Here is a 21,726-nt window from a genome sequence, read left to right as displayed (position 1 = left end):
ATCTATCCCTGAGTTCCCGCGAAGTTCCCATTTCCGGGGGGGGGGGGGGGGGGAGGTCAGTTGACATTGTGAAGTAGGCAAAACTATGCCTTGGGTGACATTGTGAAGTTGGCAAAGGGTGCCCTAGGTGACATTGTGAAGTAGGCAAAATGCATTTTATTTCTTCCATAAGCATTTGTTGAGCCCATCTTAGGTGCCAGGTGCCCGGGATATACAGACAATCAAGAGCATGTCCTACCAGACAAGAAGGGACAAAGCCCTATAAATAAACGGGTGCTCGGAATTTGCCATTAGTACTGTAACAGAGCTATGGTTAAGGTACAGTGTGGGAACCCAGGACCGGGACAAGCCACTACAGATTGGGGTGGGGAGGCGCTAGGTACCCCACTCTCTTCTCTTGGTCTTTCTTGCAAGCTTAACTGAGATGTCAAGGGGAGATGGGAAGGGAGGACAAGAAGCAGCTTTCTTAGAGAGGGAGATACATTTACAGTTGTTAGAATAGATGTAGAACAATTACACCACATCTCTGTGCAAATTGTTGAACACAAGTCCTAAGCCATCATTTTGTTTGGTGACAGCACCGATTACAGTACCTGGATGATAATGTCACTTAACGAATGAAGGACCTGAGGACATTGCAAAAAGTGCACATTTTTCTTCAAGTTAGAAAATTAAAGTGAAGGCAAATTATGAGGATTCTGGCTGCGCCGCGTTGGGAAGAGAGCTATGTGGGACATTCAAAGAAGTTGTGCCACCCCAGATATTTGAGTCATGCTACCCTCTACCACCTTCTTTCATCTTACTAATCCTTCCAATGCAAGGAGCCAAGTATTTGGATGTGATCGTGTATGTAAAAATACCTGGTGGGAGCTATGAGACATGCATTCATCTATTAGGTAGTCATCAAATATTTGTTGACTTCCATGTTCCAGACATAGAGCAATAAGCAAGGTGGACAAAATCTCTGTTCTCACAAAGCTTGCACTCTAGTGGGGGAAGCAAATTATGTAAATAAATTAATTCAATCAGGGTTTCTCAACTTCAGCACTGTGACATTTTGGGCCATACAATTCTTTGTTGTTGGGGGTTGTCCTATGTATCCCCTGGCCAGTATCCACTAAGTGCCAGTATCATCGCTCCCGCCAAGTTGTAACGATCTCAATGACTCCAGACTAATTGCCAAATGCTCCCCTAAGGGGCAAAATTGCCCTCAGTTGAGAATCACCGGATTGGATGATGATACATCTTACCTTCTTTAAATTGGAGGCGGGGCAGGGGGGTCACTTCTCAGGGAGGGATATGAGCAGCCAAACTCACACCTAACTGAGAAGAGAAGGACCACAGAAGATGTTGACTATGAAAGGTCTTTATCACTTTTCTGGCAGACGTGTGTGGTTTGGGGCGTCTCACCAGCCATTACCTTATTCCTGGTGCTACTTTTTCCTGAATCTGGGCTCCACTGGTTTAGGAGTTTCAGTGAGCAAGAGGGAGGCATGTTTCCACCCAGAGGCACAATAAAAGTTTCATTGAGCTGGGATTTGAAATTACTGCTTGGTCTTCACTGGGCTTCTCTGGAAAAAAAAAAAAGGATGCGAATGGGATTATTGTGTTGGTTAGAGTGGTTGAGCCTGACAATGAAATGGAAATGCAGCTACAGAGTAGTAGGAGGGAGCAGTAGAAGAAGCTCAGGGGAGTTCCTACTGAAATGATTAATGAATGTGCTGTCACCTCACCTAGGCAGCACCACCAGGGACTAAGGCTCCTCACCCCACTAGGCAAACAACCCCAGCCGGCTGAGATACTGGCCCCAGTCTATAGCTGGGTGACCAGTTACAGAAACAGAGATGGTGACCTCTGTGTTTCTTTCCTTGCTGTAACATATATATGATGGCTTCAAAATTGTACAGTTCCAGAATGCAATGCACACATGTAAATTTATTTCTTCTCATAACTAACTTAGCATTCAAACACTTATCCACTGACAGTAGAGCTTTTCACAGGTCAAATTTTGGGTTATTCAGTCTTATTTGGGCTAAGTCCTTACCATCCTTTGCCTTCTCTGTATCCTTCCCCATTTCCTGGACATTGATCTCAGTTTCAGGCGCCTTACATATTGACCTGATATTGGATAAGAGGCATCTACTCTGTGAGTCACCCTCTGGGCTTAGTGGTCTCCACCGAGATGTGGTTTATCTTTTCTGATCCTTTATCTGTGGTTCTTGGCTTTGAGTCTAGATTCTTACACATTCTGTGTGTATTAGTTAGGGTAATGCTAGCTACTATGACAAATAAACTCCAAAAGTTCAATGGGTTAATACAACAGAAGTTTATGTGTGGCTCACATCCCAGTTCAGTGTGGGAGTTCTTAATTTGTATGTGGCTTCCTTTCATTTAGAAATTTAGAAACCCAGAGGTGCCGGGTGGTTCAGTCAGTTAAGCGCCCGACTCTTGATTTCAGCTCAGGTCATGATGTCACTCATGGTCATGGGATTGAGTCCTGCGCCGGGCTCCGCGCTGAGTGCGGAGTCTGCCTAAGATTCTCTCTCTCCCTCTGTCTCTCCCCCTGGGCTCACTATCACTCTCTCTCTCAAAAAAAAAGAAAAAGGAAAAAGAAATTTAGAAACCCAGCTTCCTTTCATCTTGTGGTTCCACATTCCCTGAGGCAGAGGCTCCCAAACTTTGTTGGTTCATAGTGTCCTTCAGGTCTCAGCAATATATTCTTGGGGCTGCAGACCAAAAGAAATATCTAGTAGTTCCTTTTATTTAGTGGTTAGTGCTAAACAACTTAATAATAGTAGTTTTCTCAGTGTCCTGGGACAGTGGTATGCTTTCTTCAAAAATCAATAATATCCCAAATACACTCTTCAGTTCATTATGGTGTGATCTACTGATACTACTATTTCCTGTGAAAATTTAATATATTCTAGGCACGTCTTGTGAACTCATTATGGTTGTCAAACTAGAGGCAGAGATAATCACCCTAGGACCTTGGAGTCTTTTCTTCCAACCAGAAGAAGGGGAAAGAGTATAGTGTAGCCCTGCTTTTTAATCACTTTTGCTCGTACTCCACTGACAGTCTCTAGACGTATCGCCATACCTCTATGCCAGAGAGGCTGGGAAATGCAGCAGTTTGTAGCTGGAACATCACCCCCCAGTAGGGAAACATGATTTTTTGTGGGCAGCTAGCTGTTTCTGATACTATTTGGCAACCTCTCCATCCAGATTTGGATTCTACTGGGTCCTTTGGCTCATTCTCAAGTGTGTCTGATCTCTGGGGTGTGGCAGTAGGGACTCAAAGATACTCTAGTGTGTGCCGATTAGTGAGCCTATCTGGGGGTACATCTCCCCAGACACTTCCCCCAGTTGTTGCTACTCTATAACTCAGGTGCCGTGAGGGGCACACAACTTCATCCTAAGTTTTGCAAGTTCGTGAACTATGCTCTGGAAATTTTAAACATACTTTCCTCTGGTAATTCGAGACCTATCTTGGGTTTCTGTTACCAAATATTTCCACACGCAGCCCCACCCAGCAAGTAGGTGACTCACCCCCCCAAAGGAAGGGTGGTACTGGCCTTTGCATCAACCCACTACACATTTCTCTTATCAACTCTTCAAGCTTTTTACTTCTCTGGATAAAACTAATTCAACATTATTATAATTCTTATTCCAATTTATCTTTTTAATGTATTTTTTAAATTTTATTTTATTTTTGAGACAGAGAGAGAGAGACAGAGCATGAGTGGGGGAGGGACAGAGAGAGAGAGGGAGACACAGAATCCGAAGCAGACTTCAGGCTCCGAGCTGTCAGCACAGAGCCTGACCTGGGGCTCAAACTGATAAACCGCAAGATCATGACCTGAGCCGAAGTCGGACGCTTAACCAACTTAGCCACCCAGGTGCCCCCCAATTTATTGTTCTTGAATATGCTTTATGCCCTTTTATTTGAATCTGTCTTTCAAGGTTCCAAACCAAGGTTTTGAATATTTTAAAATATTTTCCTCTCCCAGAAGAAAGGTTACAGCTTTGAAGACTACGGTCTTTGTCTACTCAAAACCTCAAAAAGACACAAATTTCACGCTTTGATCTTTCAGTATTTTCATTTTTCCTCCCTTGAGCAATGAGCCTTGGACTCTTGGAATAAATAGAGTGAAGGAAGCTTTACAAGATTAAACAGTTTCTCAGAAGACAAATGTGTAGGGTAATGTCTTAGACTGCTATCCAACTATTCTGTGTGTTTACTTCTGTAACTAATTCTTCTCGTCTTTTCTATTCTTTCCCTCCATTATTGTGTGTAGGCCGTTTTGGTAGTTAAACTTATCATTTGGCCTACAGGTGTCAGAAGATAGAGCTGAGATTGCTACAGAACCGAAGAAAGGATGGACATGCCTCAGAAATCTTGGACTTGGGTTTGATGCTTGTGGAGCTAGTTTTGACTACTTCCCACCCAGTACTGTGATGTGTGCCTGTCCTTTCTGCTACTCACTGACCTGCCCTTTCTATAAGCTGCCACCCATTATACTTTCCAGGCTGCACGTGTCTTGCAAGTTGCACACACAAAAGAGGGGCTGCCCTTGGTCAGTGATTGTAGGGTAATCAGCATGTCTTGGCTTTAGGGTCATGGCATACAGGTGAGAGGTGTATCAGCAATGGTTTACTGCAGCCAGAGATGTAGCACTTAAGAAAGAAGTTTCTGGGGGCGCCTGGGTGGCGCAGTCGGTTAAGCGTCCGACTTCAGCCAGGTCACGATCTCGCGGTCCGTGAGTTCGAGCCCCGCGTCGGGCTCTGGGCTGATGGCTCGGAGCCTGGAGCCTGTTTCCGATTCTGTGTCTCCCTCTCTCTCTGCCCCTCCCCCGTTCATGCTCTGTCTCTCTCTGTCCCCAAAATAAATAAACGTTGGAAAAAAAAAAAAAAAGAAAGAAGTTTCTGTACAAGTTGAATACTGACACAGTAGTCTGTGATTACTCTTTTTCCTACAGCTGACACACACGAACTTTTTACCCTACCGATAGGCATCTTTATCCCCATCTGTCCCTCCAAAGAGGCTGAAAAAGTCACTCCCAAATACTTTTAGGGTACAGAGGATTTTCTGCATTGTTTAAGGATGTAATCTGGTGCCAGACCGCCCTTTTTTTTTCAAAATGTTCTAAATCTCTTTTTCTAGCTCTTGCCGAAATTAAGTGGCTACATCCTGGAGTACCTACCACTGGCTTCCTCTATTTTTTTCTCTACTGTTAATAATTTAGCATCACCTCTTCATTCTATGGACAGAAGTACAAATGCCAAATAAAAACAACTGCAAATTAAACCTTTCCTTAGTGGGGCTTAACCTTGACTATAGATGTGAAACATTTCGGTGATGAATGTCCCTGCTTTTCTTTCAGGTTATAAGAAAGGACTTAAACCTGAATGGTACATAACAATGAATAAATGAAAAATACTTGATAAATATTTGATAAGGATGGCTGCTCCTGATGTTTTAAAACAAAGACAGTGAGAAGAAACTTTTAGGCAGTTAATTCTTGCAAACTGTCTAGAAGTCAACACTGTTAACCCGGGTCAAAACTCCAGAAAATGTTACTAGGAAAAGATCCTATTTTAGCCTAGTTGCATAAACTAGATTTGCCTCTCCTGGACACAGGAAATGGAGTATACATTGTGCATATTAATTTTCCAGACAACTGTAGGCTGAGAAGGGAGTCCTGAGGGAGTGGTGTCAAAGGAAATTTGAATACTCTCTCTGTTGAGAAACTGTCTGCTGTTCATTGGCTTGTGTTAAATCATAAAAATTCAACTGAGTACATTTGAAGATCAAATTGGCTTTATTCAACAATTCATGAATCGAGCAACACCCCATCTAGCAAATAGAAAAGACCTCCACTGAGCTGTGGAAAAGGAAAGGTTTTTAAAGGCAGAAAGGGGGTGGAAAAAGGAAATCCTTCCTGCATAGAGTACAGTTTCAGGAAAGGTCCCCCTCCTAAGGGGAGCAGAAGTGGAGACTACCTCACTGGTATTGATCAGGTAATTCCAGGTTGACTGGTTAAAAATCACCATCTCTGGAGAGGTAGAAAGTGCTGTTATGTTAGACATTAAGTCATGGTTTACCCATGTGGGGCTTAGCACAAGTGACTCTAATTTGGGGCTGTTCTCTCTCTCTCTCTCTCTCTCTCTCTCTCTCAAACACTTCGTAATTGGTTTACATCTTCAGAATCCCCTTTTCCACGCTACCACCAATACCTAAACTCTGGGCACCCCTGCCCTGCCCTCTCTCGGCAGCCAGCAGATCCTTCCCTTAAAACTGATTCTCTCAAGCCTCAATCCATCAGTCTTACTGCCCTGGAGGCTAGAACACATTTCAGGCTCATCAAAGCTTTCTCTCAACAAAGGTGGTTCTCCCCTTACGGGTAATTGCATACCACTTCTAAGAAAAGAGTTCTGAATTGGTCCCAAAGCAAAAACAAAACCAAACAAAACTGTGAACTTGCCAGTGGGGGGTTGTGTGTGGGAAATGTTACCTACAAAACATGAAACATCAGATTAACTTTGCCATGGGAGAATCATTCTACATACATACTTTTTGAGAGGAAAGGTTGTGGTCATGAAATTTTATACTGGGTTAATTTTAGTTCATGTATTAAGGTAACAGATATTAAAGGACTCAGAAAATAGAACTTCTCTGAATCATTTTTGAAAAAATTACTTTGATAGTCTTCGACTGATAGAGTTGACTATTTTCGACTCAGAAAATAAAACTTCTCTGAATCATTTTTGAAAAAATTACTTTGATAGTCTTCGACTGACTGACACGTCAAAATTCAGGCCAGAAGAATGGGGAAGACATAATGTAAAAATTGAGAGGGGGATCTTTCACTCAGTTTGGTAATTCAAGACCCCAAATTCAGGGATCAGGTTCGCGGTGTTCTCAGCTGGGCTCCACAAGCTAGGGGCAGGGTGGCCTCAGCGCTTCCTTTGCCAAGACTGTGTTTTCTTTCTGCTTCCTCTTCTTGTCCTGTGACACAAGGTGCATTTCTCAAGCTGCATACTTCATAGCACAGGGCAGATTACTTCCTTGCTGTGGTTGATAACCATTTAAAGCACAAGTCGATGCTTTTCTGGTCAGCACTTGCTACCAAGCAACTTGGTTGGAACGCTAGGTCAACAAGAATTACCTAACAGAAGCAACGTTGCATAAAAACCATAATGGCCATTTTCATTGCCAAATAAATTGAGCAATGATTTTCTACATCCTTATAACTCCTCTTGAATAACGAGTCATGCTTTTAAAAATTGGCTCTGAAGAGCAAATGACTCAGGGGCAATCTATTAACAGTCCCAGAGCCCATCCTCTTACTGTTTATCTTCTAGGGAATGATGTTATTAACTAGGCTTTGGTAGTGTGGCATCTTTGGCTGAGCTAAACTAGAATTCATGTTTGAATGTGTCTGATACATGCATGAGCCCATATGTAGTCACCTACCTGAGGTGGTTTGTACTGAAGAAGGATACTGGACAACTAGGTTTGTGTGTGGGCTCTTGGGGAAAAGCAGAACGGGTGGGGAAAAGGAAGAAGGGAGGGAGAGAAAAGCATGATGTCTCGCCATAACTTGCCTGCCTTGTTAACTTGATTTGAGCTCTCAAGAGAAAGGGGCTTTAGGCAGAGGCAGAAAAGACAAATGTCAAGGAGTTTGTGAGACTTGGGGCCATTAGATCATTGTGCCAGATGACAGCAGGGGCTGTGCAGTGGGGAAGAGAATACTTTCCTTGTTTGCATGGCTTCCACTAAGTATAAACTGCAGGGAGGACCAAATTGCATTGACCTTGCTGAGATAAAATGCATCCTATGGTCAAGCCTCACCATGATACCATGAGCAGAGCCCCAAAACTAAATAGTTTAATATAAGGGACATGCTTCTGCAAGGTTAATGAAATGGGAATGTGGCTGGAAGAAGGATGGGACTTAATTGACAATTGTACCAAACCTGAATTTGTCTCACTGCATGCATAAGTTGTTACATATTCAAATGGATACAAATTTTAAATGGGGTGGAGAAGGGGAAGCCGGCTAAGCAAAGGAAAGAATTACAAGAGTGTGTTGTAATGCATGCTTCTGTGTTGCAGGATTTGAGGTGATTTTTCCCCATGTCCGTATTTCCCAAAATTTTTTATGACAAGAACATAGTAGTTTTGTCATCTAAAAATTTTATTTTTGTTTTAAAATATCCACAGGAAATTTCATTTTATATAAAAAAGTGAAGATATTTGACGGTGTCCCGACTGAACAAATCTTCTAAATAGACTGTAAGTAGAATCAGGAGTTTTAAATTGGCTATTGTATACTTTGAAACATGGGCATGTTTGCTGGCTTTGTTGTTGTTGTTTTCAAGCCCACACCCAACGTGGGACTTGAACTCACAACCCTGAGGTTAAGAAATGCACGCTCTACCAACTGAGCCAGCCAAGCACCTGCCCTAAAGTATATATTCGATCAAGCTTTTTCACTTTGAATGAACATATTAACAGTTTAAGTCATGTTATTTTTGTAGTTGTTGTTACACTTTTTTTCAAAGCCTCTTCAACGCCAAAAGCAACAGTTGAAGGTATAAATCATCTAGGAAGCATTTTCAAAATGCTCATGGTCTCTTAATGCCCCTTATCAGTCTGATCTTCTCTGGGCTGGGATTTTTAAAACTTCCCAAAAGATTCAAATTCCCCCTAGCCTGTGCTGTTGAAAGCCAACAGCCTATATAAGAAAGTTCAAATCACGACATGACTCTATCTATGCCTTTCTATCTCATTTCGTTTTTCCTGGGTGAACCCTCTTCTGGTCTACAACAGGTCTGAAACATCTTGCCCTTTCTTTCCATTTTTGATGAGCTTGTTCTCCTAGTTTATTCCTTTCTACCCTTCCTTTCCAAACCAAGCTGTCATTTAAGGCTCAGCTCTAGGCCCAAATTGGCTCTGTTCAACAAGCACTTTGGAGGGCTTAGTAAAAAATGAGTTACTGGGGGCGCCTGGGTGGCGCAGTCGGTTAAGCGTCCGACTTCAGCCAGGTCACGATCTCGCGGTCCGTGAGTTCGAGCCCCGCGTCGGGCTCTGGGCTGATGGCTCAGAGCCTGGAGCCTGTTTCCCATTCTGTGTCTCCCTCTCTCTCTGCCCCTCCCCCGTTCATGCTCTGTCTCTCTCTGTCCCAAAAATAAATAAACGTTGAAAAAAAAAATTAAAAAAAAAAAAAAAAGAGTCACTGTGCTAGATACTGCTCAATGAGAAGGTTTGTAGCTACTGCCCCGGAAGAAGAACTTACTACCTGGCAGTGGGATTTGGGTAAGTACACAGATTACTACAATGCCAGACAGAATAATACTAAGTACCACACAGGTACGAGTTGTATGAGGTGCAAAGAGGGTAGAATGAGCTTTATCCCGAAGTTGCTTTCATCTGTGTTCACTTTTTCCTGCCTTAAATTATTGTTGTACTTATTTATAGCACTAATTTTGGCCCTTATTTTCTTTTTTATGTGTGTTTTATGTGGGTGTACTCTCCTTAAATAACTCAAAATCAAAGGCAACTCTTAAATGAATTTTGTTTTCCCCCAGGGTAGCCCAAAAATAGTGGGATACCTGGGTTGCATGGAATTGAATCCCAACGTAGGTGGATTATCCAACAGCATGGATGATGGGAATGCAATGGCTCCACCAGGGGAATGAACTTGAAGTGCCCCACACTCTAAAAAAGAGACTTGGGGCGCCTGAGTGGCTCAGTCAGTTAACCGTCCCACTCTTGATTTCAGCTCAGGTCATGATCTTAGGGTCATGAGATGAAGCTCTGTGTCGGGCTCTGTGCTGAATATGGAGTCTGCTTAAGACTCTCTCACTGCCGTTCTCTCTGCCCCTACTCCCTCTTGAAAAATATAATAAAACTAAAAAAAAAATAAAAAAATAAAAAAGGGACTCCACTAAGCCTTTCCAAATAAACAGTAAACTAAGTAAAAGCAGAAAGATTGCTCTGTAATCTCCAAGACTGGTCTCCCGGTCTTCCTTTCATCCAAATTGCTTCACTAGCTTCAGATGGAGAAATTCTGATGCTCTTAAGAGAATGAGTTTGCCTTTCTATTTGTTATTGCTTTCCATGCAACACTGCCTTTTGACACAGGATTTGATGGTTTAGGACCTCACTTATTTTTTCATCCCTCCTTGTCTCCCTTATTTTGGTCAGTGTGGCTTCAAGAACCAAATCATATGATTTCAAATCTTAACTTTGCCACTAACTTCAGTTTGCAGGTATATTTATCTCTTTGCCTTTGTTTTCTCCTCTATATAATGGGAATTATAATGTTAGTACCTACCTCATAGGCATTTTGTGAGTTCAGAGAACTAAAGTGATTTGACAATATCCACGTAACATAACATTTCACAAGTGCTCTCTTGATCCAGTTTTGGAGTCAGAGCTAGAAATTCTCCATTCCTCTTCCAGGTAGTTTGCTAAGCCCCTACCCCAGTTACTTCCCTTGTTAGGCTCTAACACCCCTGGGTTACAGTATCCAGTATCCAACTGCCAGAGACTCCCGGATACTAACACCCAGGGATGGCCTGCTCTTTGGGCCCATGGAGTTATTCAAAATACCCAATCCCTAGAAAGACACAAAACCTAGCTGACATCACTCTGTTGGCCATAAAAACTGTCCTTTCGGCTCTGCTGGCTGGCTCAGTCCCAGGTACAAACTGCTGTGTGACTTGCATGGCAGCCTTCTCTAGTTTGAAGCTGTGACAGAGTTCTGCCTTTTGTCCGAGGGTCACTGTGCTAAGTCTGGCCATCCAAAGAACCTATAATCATACCTGATATCATATAATTATGAAATAAATGGATACATGTAAAGCACTCAATAAATGTTACTTTTTTTTTTTTTTTTTTTTTTTTTACAAAAAAAGGGCTTTCTATATTCCCAATTTCTGGAGATTCTGTGTACACAAATGATGCAAGACAATTCCTTTTAAGAATTCAAACTATTGAACCTTTAGATTGGAGCTAATCTCGGTAGAAAAGTACCTTTTTGCTTTAATTTAGTTTTGACTTTATTGTATTCCAATATGTAAACTGAAATATACTGATGGAGACCAGAATATCACCCCAAAATAGGCCTCTTTGAAGTAAAAATTATTTTGATCTGAAGGCAATTAAGAAGCAGTAAATGCATAAAAAGGGCCTCCTTTTCTGCACGAAGGCAGGAAATAAATTCTCCTTTTACTGGAAATAGACTTTATTGGCACCAGAAGAGGTGACAGAGAGGGCACCGGAAGAATTTGCAAACAAAACTTGTTAAAAGAATCCTTATTTAAGGAGGACAGGGACCACCTAGTTCTCGTTGGACTGTCCCCAGCCCAAACCCCTTTGTCTTATCAACTTTTCACCCATTTATTGTTTCTTTGTCCTAAAGATGTGAAAGCTTCCTACTCTGGTCACTTCTCCAGGTTTTATTCTCTTGTGAAGGCTTCCATGTACGTGGAGAAATTCAACAAAATTTGTGTGCTTTTCTCCTGTTAATCTGTCTTAGTCAGTTTAATTTCCAGTCCCAGCCAGGGACCTTGAGAAAGTCAAGAAGAAGTTTTTCTTCCTCTATAATATCACCATGGAAAATACAATGTATGCATCCAAAATGCAGCTTAGATATAATTTTAAAAAGTATTATGGAAAATTTTACACTTAAACAAAATTGGAATAAAAAACACAGGTACCGTCACCAACTTCAATAATTTGGCCAATATTCATCCAGACCTCATATCCTCATCCCACTTAAGCTACAGACCATTTTCTAAAAACATGATAATGCCATTATAATATATAAAAAAATTAACAGCAATTCCTTAATATCATCAACTACTCAGTTTCCGGATTTCCCCAATTACCTCCTAGATTTCCTTCTTTCTTTCTTTCTTTCTTTCTTTCTTTCTTTCTTTCTTTCTTTCTTTCTTCCTTCCTTCCTTCCTTCCTTCCTTCCTTCCTTCCTTCCTTCCTTCCTTCCTTCCTTTCTTTTCTTTCTTTCTTGTTCTTTGGATTGGGATCCGGACAGAGTCTACTCGGCATAGACTACATTTCATTAATATGTGTCTTAAGTCACTTTTAATGTATCACTTCCCTTTCATATTTTTTTCCTTACAATTTATTTGTTAGAGATACCAGGCTGCTGTCCTGTAGAGTTTCCATATTCTCACTTTTGCTGAATGGATCTATGTTGTATCAGTTAAAAAAAAAAAAGCATTGTTGAGGTCTCATTGACATAAAATAACCACACATATTTAGAGCATACAGTTTAAAGTGTACATACATTTTCACATAGTATACATATATGAAACCATCATCACTCTAAAGATAAAGAATCTATCACGTAGAAATTTCCCACCTTTCCTTAGTAATCCCTCCCTCCCACCCCTTCCAACTGTCCCATCTGGAACAACTAATCAGTTTTATGCCACTGTGATGTTCATTTTCTAGAATTCTACGTAAATGGAATCATGCAGGATGTATTCTTTTTATATGACTACTATCACTTAACGTTCTTTGAGATCTATCCCATGTTCTTTTTTATATTGCCATGTAATATTCCAATGTATGGATAGACCATGATTTGCTCACTCATTTACTATTTATGGACACTTGTGTTATTTCCAGTTTGGGGCTATTCTAAATAAAAATTCTGTGAACATATGCATACAAGTCTTTGTGTAGACATCGGCTTCCATTTATCTTGGGAAAATAATTACGGGTAGAATAGACAAGTTATGTGATAGGTATACGTTTAACTTTTTAGGAATTTGCAAACTGATTTTCAAAGTGGTTGTACCATTTTACATTTCCACCAGCAGGATATGAGTATTCTAGTTCCTTCATATACTAGTCAACACTTGTATGGTCAGTCTTTAATTTTAGCCTTTCTAATAGATGCGTAGTAGTATCTCACTGTGGTTTCAATTTACATTTTCCTAATGAAGAAAGATATTGAGCATCTTTTTTTTCTATTTATTTTGATTTTCTAATATTTTATAATAATATATATAATATAATATAATAATATAATAAATAATATAATATAATAATATAATATATATTATATAATAATAAATAATATAATATAATAATATAAATACTATTTCTAATATTTTCTATATTATTTTCTATTTATTATTCTATTTATTTATTTCTATTTATTTATAGAAATAAGTTTATTTCTATTTATTCAATTTATTTATTTATTTTAAGAGAGCACGAGCAGGGGAGGGAAAGAGAGAGTGGGGGAGATAATCCCAAGCAGGCTCTACATTGTCAGCATGGAGCTGGATGTGGAACTTGAACCCACAAACTGTGAGATCATGACCTGAACTGAAATCAAGAGTCGGACACTTAACCTACTGAGTCACCCAGGCGCCCCGATGTTGAGCATTTTTTAATCTTCGGTGAAATATCAAATCTTTTGTTCATTTTTAAATTATTTTTGTTTCCTTGTTACTAAGTTGTTTTTTAATTGTGATAAGATCGCATAACATAAGATCATCCTCTCAACAAATTTTTAAGTATGTGGTATGGTATTAACTTTGAGCACAACGTGGTACAGTGGATCTCTACAACTTTTTCATCCTGCTTAATTGAAACTTGATACCCATTTAACAGCACCTCTCCATTTCCCCCTCTTCCCAGCTCCTGACAACCATGATTCTACTCTCTGTTTCTACGAGCCTGTTTTACACACCTCACATGAGAGGAATTAGGCAGTATTTGTTTTTCTGTGACTGGCTTATTTCATTTAACATAATGTTCTCAATGTTCATCCAAGTTGTTGCATATGGCAGGATTTCTTCCTTTTCAAAGGCCGAATAATATTCCACTGTATGTACATTCACACATTTTGAATCCATTCAACTACAGATACATTTAGATTGTTTCCACCTCTTGGCTATTATGAATAATGCTGCAGTGAACATGGGAGTGTGAATATTTCTTTAAGATTCTGATTTCAATTCTTTTGGATAAATACCCAGAAGTAGGATTGCTGGATCATTTGGTAGTTTGATTTTTAATTTTTTTTGAGGAACATCCATGCTGTTTTCCATAACTGCTGCACCATTTTACATTCCTAACACCAGTGCAGAGGGTTTCAATTTCCCTGAAATCTCACCAACACTTGCTATTTTTAATAATATCCATCCCAAGAGGTGTGAGCTGATATTGTAGTTTTGGTTTTCATTTCTTTGATGATCTGAACATCTTTTCATATAGCTCTTGGCTATTTGTAGGTCTTCCTTGGAGGTATGCCTATTCAAGTTTTTTGCCCATTTTTAAATAGAGTTATGAGGTTTGTTGTTGTTGTTTTGCTATTGAGTTTCAGGAGTTCTTATATATTTTGGATATTAACCCCTTATCAGATATGTGGTTTATAAGTATTTTCCTCTATTCCATAGGATGCCTTCTCGCTATTGATTTGTTTCCTTTGCTATGCAGCTTTTAGTTTGATGTAGTTCCACAGGTATATTTGTTGCTTGTGCTTTTGGTGTCATAGTGAAGAAATTGTTGCTAATACCAATTTCATGAAACTTTCCCCTTATGTTTTCTCCTGGGAGTTTTTGGTTTTAGATGTTGTGTTTAAGTCTTTAATTCATTTTACATTGATTTTTGTGTATGATATTTCCAGATATATTCTTGAATACATTTTCCCAATGTGTATTCTTGGTATCCTTATCAAAAATCAATTGACTGTGTATGCATAGGTTTATTTCTGGGCTCTCTATAATCTTCCATTAGTCTATATGTCTGCCTTTATGCCAGTACCATACAGTTTTAATTACTGTAACTATGTGACATATTTTGAAATCAGAAAGCATGATGCCTCTAACTTTGTGTTTCTCTTTCAACATTGTTTTGGCTATTCAGGATCCTTTTGGATCCATATGAATTTCAGTATTGTTTTTACTATTTTTGCAAAAAGTGCCAGTGACATGGGATTTCTTTCTATTTATTTATGCCTTCCTTAATTTCTTTCATTAATGTTTTATAGTTTTCGATGTATAAGTCTTTCACCTTCTGGTTAAGTTTATTTCTAAGTATTTTATTGTTATTGATGCTATTGTAAATGGGATTTAAAAAATATTTTTTATTTAAAAAATTCTTCTAATTTTTTTTATTTTTGAGAAAGAAACTGAATGTGAGTGGAGGAGGGGCAGAGAGAGAGGGAGACACAGAATCTGAATCAGGCTCCGGGCTTTGAGCTGTTGGCACAGAGCCCAAAACAGGGCTCAAACTCACAGACTGAGAGATCGTGATCTGAGCTGATATCAAGAGTCTGAAGTTTAACTGACTGAGCCACCCAGTCACCCCAGGGGATTGTTTTTTAAATATCCTGTTCATATTTCATTGTATAGAAATGCAACTGATTTTTGTATGTTAATTTTGTATCCTGCAACTTTATTGAATTTTTTAGTACCAACGGTTTTTCAGTGGTCTTTAGGATTTCCTACCTATAAGATAATACCATCCGCAAACAGATAAGTTTACTTCTTCTTTTCCATTTATTTCTTTTTGCCTTTTATTTCTTCTTGCCTAACTGCTCTGCCTAGGACTTCCAGTACTATGTTGAATGAAAGTGGCAAGAGCGGCCATCCTTGTCGTATTCCTGATCTTAGAGGAAGAGTTTCAGTTGTTCATTGTTGAGTATGATGTTAGCTGTGAGCTTTTCATATATAGCCTCTGTTATGTTGATGCAATTTCCTTCTACTTCTACTTTGTTGAGAGTTATTAATCATGCAAGTATGTTGAATTTTGTCAAGTGTCTTTTCTGCATCTATTGAGATGATCAGCTATTTTTTCCCTTTACCCTGTTAATGTGGTATATCACATTGATTTGGTTATGTTCAACTGAACTTGCATCCTAGGGAAAATTCCCATTTGGTTATGTATGTGATCCTTTTAATATATTGTCAAATTTAGTTTGCTTTTATTTTGTTGAGTATCTTTTCCATCTTTTCCTTTCAGCCTCTGTATGTCCTTAAAGTGAGTTTCTTGGAGACAGCATATAGTTGTATCTTTTTGTTTGTTTCCCTTTAAACAACTCTATGTATTTTGACTGGGGAGTTTAATGTATTTACATTTAAGTAATTATTGATAGAGAAGGACTTCTTATTGCCATTTTATGAATTGTGTGATATTATCTTGTAAGTCTTTTGTCCCTTCTTCTCTCTTTTGCTGTCTTCCCTTGTGGTTCATTAATTTTTAAATTTATTATTATTATTCTTTTAATAACATGCTTTGATTGCTTTCTCATTTCCTCACTTTCTTTGCTGTATTTTCTATAGGTATTTTCTTTGTAATTACCATGGAGCTTACATAAAACTTCTTAAACTTTTAACATTCTGCTTTAAGTTGACAAAAACTTCAATCACAAAACTATACCTTTATGTCTCCCCCTAAAACACTTTATGTTATTGACGTCAAATATTACAACCTTTTTTTTTACTGTGTATCTACTTCATGTATTTTTATAGTCATAGTTTTTTTTGTACTTTTGTATTTTAACTTGTACACTTGAACTAAAAGTGATGTATACACCACCATTACAGTATTACAGGTTCTGCATTGCTATCCATGTTTACATTTACCAGCAAGTTTTATGGTTCATACCCCTCCCTCATATGCTTTTGTGTTACTGTTTAGAATCCTTTTGTTTCTGGGCGCCTGGGTGGCGCAGTCGGTTGAGCGTCCGACTTCAGCCAGGTCATGATCTCGTGGTCCGGGAGTTCGAGCCCCGCGTCAGGCTCTGGGCTGATGGCTCAGAGCCTGGAGCCTGTTTCCGATTCTGTGTCTCCCTCTCTCTCTGCCCTTCCCCCGTTCATGCTCTGTCTCTCTCTGTCCCAAAAATAAATAAACGTTGAAAAAAAAAATAAAAAAAAAAGAATCCTTTTGTTTCAAGTTGAAGAACTTCCTTCAGCATATCTCGTAAGTCTGCTTTAGAAATTTTCTCTTTGTCTTTAGCTTTTGACAGTTTGATTATAATGTGTGTCAGTATGGACTTCTTCAGATTCATCTTTTTTTTTGTTTTTGGTTTTTTTGGAGACTGTTGAGCTTCTTGGAGCAGAGGTCCATATCCTTCCTAAATTTGAAAGTTTTTGAGCATTCTTTTTTAACATAGCTTTCTGGCCAATTCTCTTTCTTTTTTTCTGGGATTCCCATAGTACTGGTCCATTTGATGGTCTACCATAAGCCCCATGAACTTTTCATTCTTCTTTTTCCTCTGCCTGGATAATTTCAAATGACCTTTCTGAATTCACCCCTTCTTTCTTCTGCTTGCTCATCTGCTGTTGAACCCCTCCAGTCAATTTTTCAGATCAACTGTTGTATTCTTTGGCTTCAAGTTTTCTGTTTTGTTCTTTTCGATATTTTCTGTCTCTTTGTTGAAATTTTCATTTTTTCCATGCATTGTTAGCCTGAACTCACTGAGCATTTTTATGATAGTTATTTTGAATTCTTTGTGACATAATTCATATATCTCCATTTTATCACGGTCAGTTTCTGGAGATTTAGCTTGTTCCTTTTGGCGGGGGGCACATTTCCCTGTTTTTCTTTGTTTTCCTTGACTCTGTTTTGGTATCATCCACCTCTCCCGATCTTCCTGGACTGGCTTCATACAGGAGGAGACTGTCACTGTCAGCCCTGCCAGAGAAATATGGGGGGTGGCGCTCTCAAATCTTTGTTTATATGCCTTCCCTTCCCTTGTATGTTTAAATTCCCAGATGGGGCGCCTGGGTGGCACAGTCGGTTAAGCGTCCGACTTCAGCCAGGTCACGATCTCGCGGTCCGTGAGTTCGAGCCCCGCGTCGGGCTCTGGGCTGATGGCTCAGAGCCTGGAGCCTGTTTCCGATTCTGTGTCTCCCTCTCTCTCTGCCCCCCCCCCCCCGTTCATGCTCTGTCTCTCTCTGTCCCAAAAATAAATAAACGTTGAAAAAAAAATAAAAAAAAAAAAAAAAAAAATTCCCGGAGGGACTTGCTGGTTTCTTATTGCAGGATTTTATAATCCCTTCCTCCCGCTGATATCTGTCTGCTATACCATAGATCTTCTGGAGCAGCAGCACACCCATGACCTTGTCCTCAGTGATCCCCAGATGTCTAGAGTATGCCAGGTCCCATCCGTGCTCAGAGATAGGTAAGACTGGAACCAGCTCTCAGGCAGTCACCTAAAAAGTCTGAAAGTTGTATATATATTTCTGTCTTCTCTTTTCCTCATCAGGGATAATCTTGGAGCTGGGGATCTTCCTGATTGGGCTGTGCTGAATCATGGGTAGGAGCTCTCGTGAGTAAGTAAATGCCATTCCAAACCTTTGCCTTTATCCTCAGCAGCCACCAGTCATCTAGAGTGTGCTTGGTCTCATCAACATTCTTTTTTTTTTTTAATGTTTATTTATTTATTTATTTATTTCGAGAGAGAGTCCGCACCCGCATGTGTGCGTGAACAAGGGAGGGGCAGAGAGGGGAAGAGAGAGAATCCAAAGCAGGCTCCATGCTGTCAGTGTAGAACCTGACCCGGGGCTCAATCTCACGAATCGTGAGATCATGACCTGAGCCGAAATCAACAGTCTGGCACTTAACTGAGCAAACCAGGTGCCCCTCATCAACATTCTCAGAAGCAATCAGGTAAGACAGAAACCAGTCCCTTGGACACTCCTGCAAAAGTTAGAATGTTGGGTGCAAGGTCCACCTCTCCCTCCTTAGAGAGCAAAGCTAGGATATGAGGATTTCTACTCGCTCACAGTACACTGAGCCAGGAGGAGGGTCTATGGGAAATGTGTACATGCTAGTCCAAACTGCTGCCTGCATGCCAGTCCCAATAAGGGGCTGCCTCTTTTCTCAGTGGCTCCCAGTCTGGGGCCCTCACCTGTTAGTGCTCAAGTTCAAGTAAGACAGAAACCAGTCTCTTGGGCAGTCTTCAGAAGAGTGAGAATGTTGGATGTATCATCCAGTCCTTTTCTTCCCTCCCCAGGAACAAGTTGGGATGAGGGTTTCCTCCCAGCTGGGCAGTGCTGTGCCAGAGAGGAAGGATCATGGTGCCTTGAGTTTCCCACTGGCTTTGATGTGGATGGTTTTGCACTCGCTCATGGTGCAGGAGCCTCTCATCTGGTTCCTGGATTTCTCACAAAGGGAATTGGTCTGTGTATTATTGTTGAATTGATGGGTCTGTGGGAGGAAGGAAGGTCCAGAGCTTTCTGCCATCCTGCTGATGTCACTCAGTATTAATTCTTCTTATTGAGTTTTGAGAGTTCTTTATATATTACAGATATAAGACTTTTTACTAGATATCTGATTTGCAAAAATTATCTTGCAGTCTATGGTTTCCCTTTTCATTTTTGTTAACAGTGTCTTGAAAGAGCAGAAGGTCTTAATTTGTATGAAGTCCAATGTTTTCATCTATAAATGTTCTACATTTAGGTCTACAATCCTTTTTGAATTATTTTTTGTTACACGATGCAAGATACTGATGAATATTTTTCCTTCCTCCCTCTTCTTCTACCTCCCCCTACCCTTTACCCCTCCCTCATTTGTTCATTTTTTTTTTTGTCCAACCCCTTCAGTGTAGTTATGCCATTCACCCATGATACATTTAAATAGTTTTATTGTTGTTGTTATCCTGGTTTTAGTATGGTCTCCCTCCTCAATCCTGGTTGATTTAAATTACATGTATTCTCTGAGTAGATGAAACACTAACATGGTTCTCAAATTCAGAAAACAGAAAGTTACACCCACAGAAGTGTCACATCTCCCCTCCCCTCCCTTCTACCTGCTCCAATTCCCACATTTTTTATAGCCCATTCCCATATACTTCCTATAGAGAACCAATCTTCTAAGGTTTTGGTTTATCCTTCCTGTTTCTTTTTCACAAATAAGCTGATATATGTATATTTTATTTTTCCTTCTTTTTAACGGAAAGCTATCATACTAAATACTCTTTTACACATTGCTATTTTCGCTTAAAAATGCATCCATAACTGTTCATAGAGACCATCATTTCTTACAGCATTTTCTGGATGACCACAATTTATTCCACAGTTTCCAACGTGTGAGCATTTAGGTTGTTTCCAGTGTTTTTGCAATTACAAACAACACTGCAATGTGCATATGTATTGGAGGTGTATCTTCAATGGAAGACTGTTGGAGGTGTATCTTCAGTGTAAATTCCTAGCGGTGGGATTGCTGGGTCAAAAAGTAAGTCCACATGTAGTTTTGTTGTCCTAACTTGTGTGCCAGGGCCTCCTCTAAGAGGGTGTACCAGTTTGTATTTCCACCACCCAATAAGAGAATGCCTCCTTCCACAAAGTCTTGTCAACAGAATAGGTGACAATCTGATAGTATTTTTTTTTTTTGCCCTACAAAATTTTGTATCTTTGCATAGTCACATTTATAAATATTTAATTTATTGCCTCTGGATTTTGATCATTTAATAATTTTTATAATTTCAAAGCTTTCCCTACAGTAATGTTATTTTCTTTCTTTGCTCTTTTTTCTCTTAGAGAGAGGGGGAGAAAGGGAATGCATGAGTGGGGGGATGGGGGCAGAGGGAGAGGGAGAGGGAGAGAGAAAATCCCAAGCAGGCTCCATGCTCAGTGTGGAGCCCTCCCTTATACTAATGTTAAAAAAATCATTTGTGTTTTATTCTAATACTTGTATGGCTTCCTTTTTTACTTTTATTTTCCTAATACATTTGAAGCTTATTCTTGTGTACCACATTAGGCAGGGATATAATTTTATTTTTTTCCCAAATGGTCAAACAGTTGTCCCAGCATCATTTATTACCCAGTGGTAATAAATGGTCCATCTTTATCATACACTAATTTCTATGTGTACTTGAGTTTATTCTATTCCATTGGTCCATCTATCTATTTATGTTCCAATCCCCACACTTGAAATTATAGAGCCTTTACACTGTATTTTAATATTTGGTTGAGCTAGCCCCCTTCGTTTTTGTTCCTTTTTGTGTTTCCCTATCTATTCTTGCATGTTTATTTTTTTCATATGAACTTTAGTAAAAACTTATCTAACTCCATAAAACTTTTGTTGATATTTTATTGAAGTTGTGTTCATTTTATGTTAGTTTAGGAAGGACTAATTTTCCTTACGATGTTGAGTCATCTTATCCAAGATCATTGTTTCCAATACTTTTTACCATCTCAGTAGCAAGTCGTATTGACACTCTCATTCACTAAACACTTACTGTACATTTAACAAGCGTCAGGTACTGTGCTAGGCATTGGAGATGTGGTGAGTAAAATAGTTTTAGATTTTACATAAATAGATGAATGAAAGCACATGGGTCTCCATTAGAGTTAAACTATACATGTCAGAATAACTAAGTCTTTAGTTCTGTGCTGTTTAATCTGGTGAAGGTTTGCTATGGTTCTATTTTATTTCACACTTTTCTAAACTAACCTCTTTGCATTATAATGGTTTGCTTTGAAAAGGACTGAACTGGCATCACTGGCTTACAGAAGCTTTAAGAGGACAACCTTGCATCACAGTGGACCTACTTAGGCATTCTTAATGGCATCACAATTACCAGTTTAACCCAGCTGACTACCTGCATGAATCCAGCTGTCTGTCTGTCTGTTTGTGCTTCCGTTCCACCATCTGAGCCTCTGATGGAGGAAACCAATCAGGCGAAAAGCTTGGTGACATTAGGCATTCATAAATCTCAACCCAGAATGA

General features: G+C 39.6%; 1 long non-coding RNA gene across 1 annotated transcript; it reads left to right on the top strand.

Moving 5' to 3' along the window:
* Positions 1 to 16,926: 16,926 nt before the first annotated feature.
* Positions 16,927 to 18,299, top strand: LOC147579302 (uncharacterized). The gene is made up of 3 exons (XR_015253795.1): positions 16,927 to 16,971; positions 18,085 to 18,175; positions 18,260 to 18,299. It is a non-coding gene; the product is annotated as an uncharacterized LOC147579302 (long non-coding RNA).
* The last annotated feature ends 3,427 nt before the right edge of the window (positions 18,300 to 21,726 follow it).

This window comes from Puma concolor, chromosome B4 (genome assembly GCF_028749965.1).
Source record: "Puma concolor isolate L17-30 chromosome B4, mPumCon1.1.hap2, whole genome shotgun sequence".
NCBI classification, from domain to species: domain Eukaryota; kingdom Metazoa; phylum Chordata; class Mammalia; order Carnivora; family Felidae; genus Puma; species Puma concolor.
The sequence above is the reverse complement of the archived record's forward strand: the minus strand, read 5'-3'. Positions and strand labels throughout refer to the sequence as shown.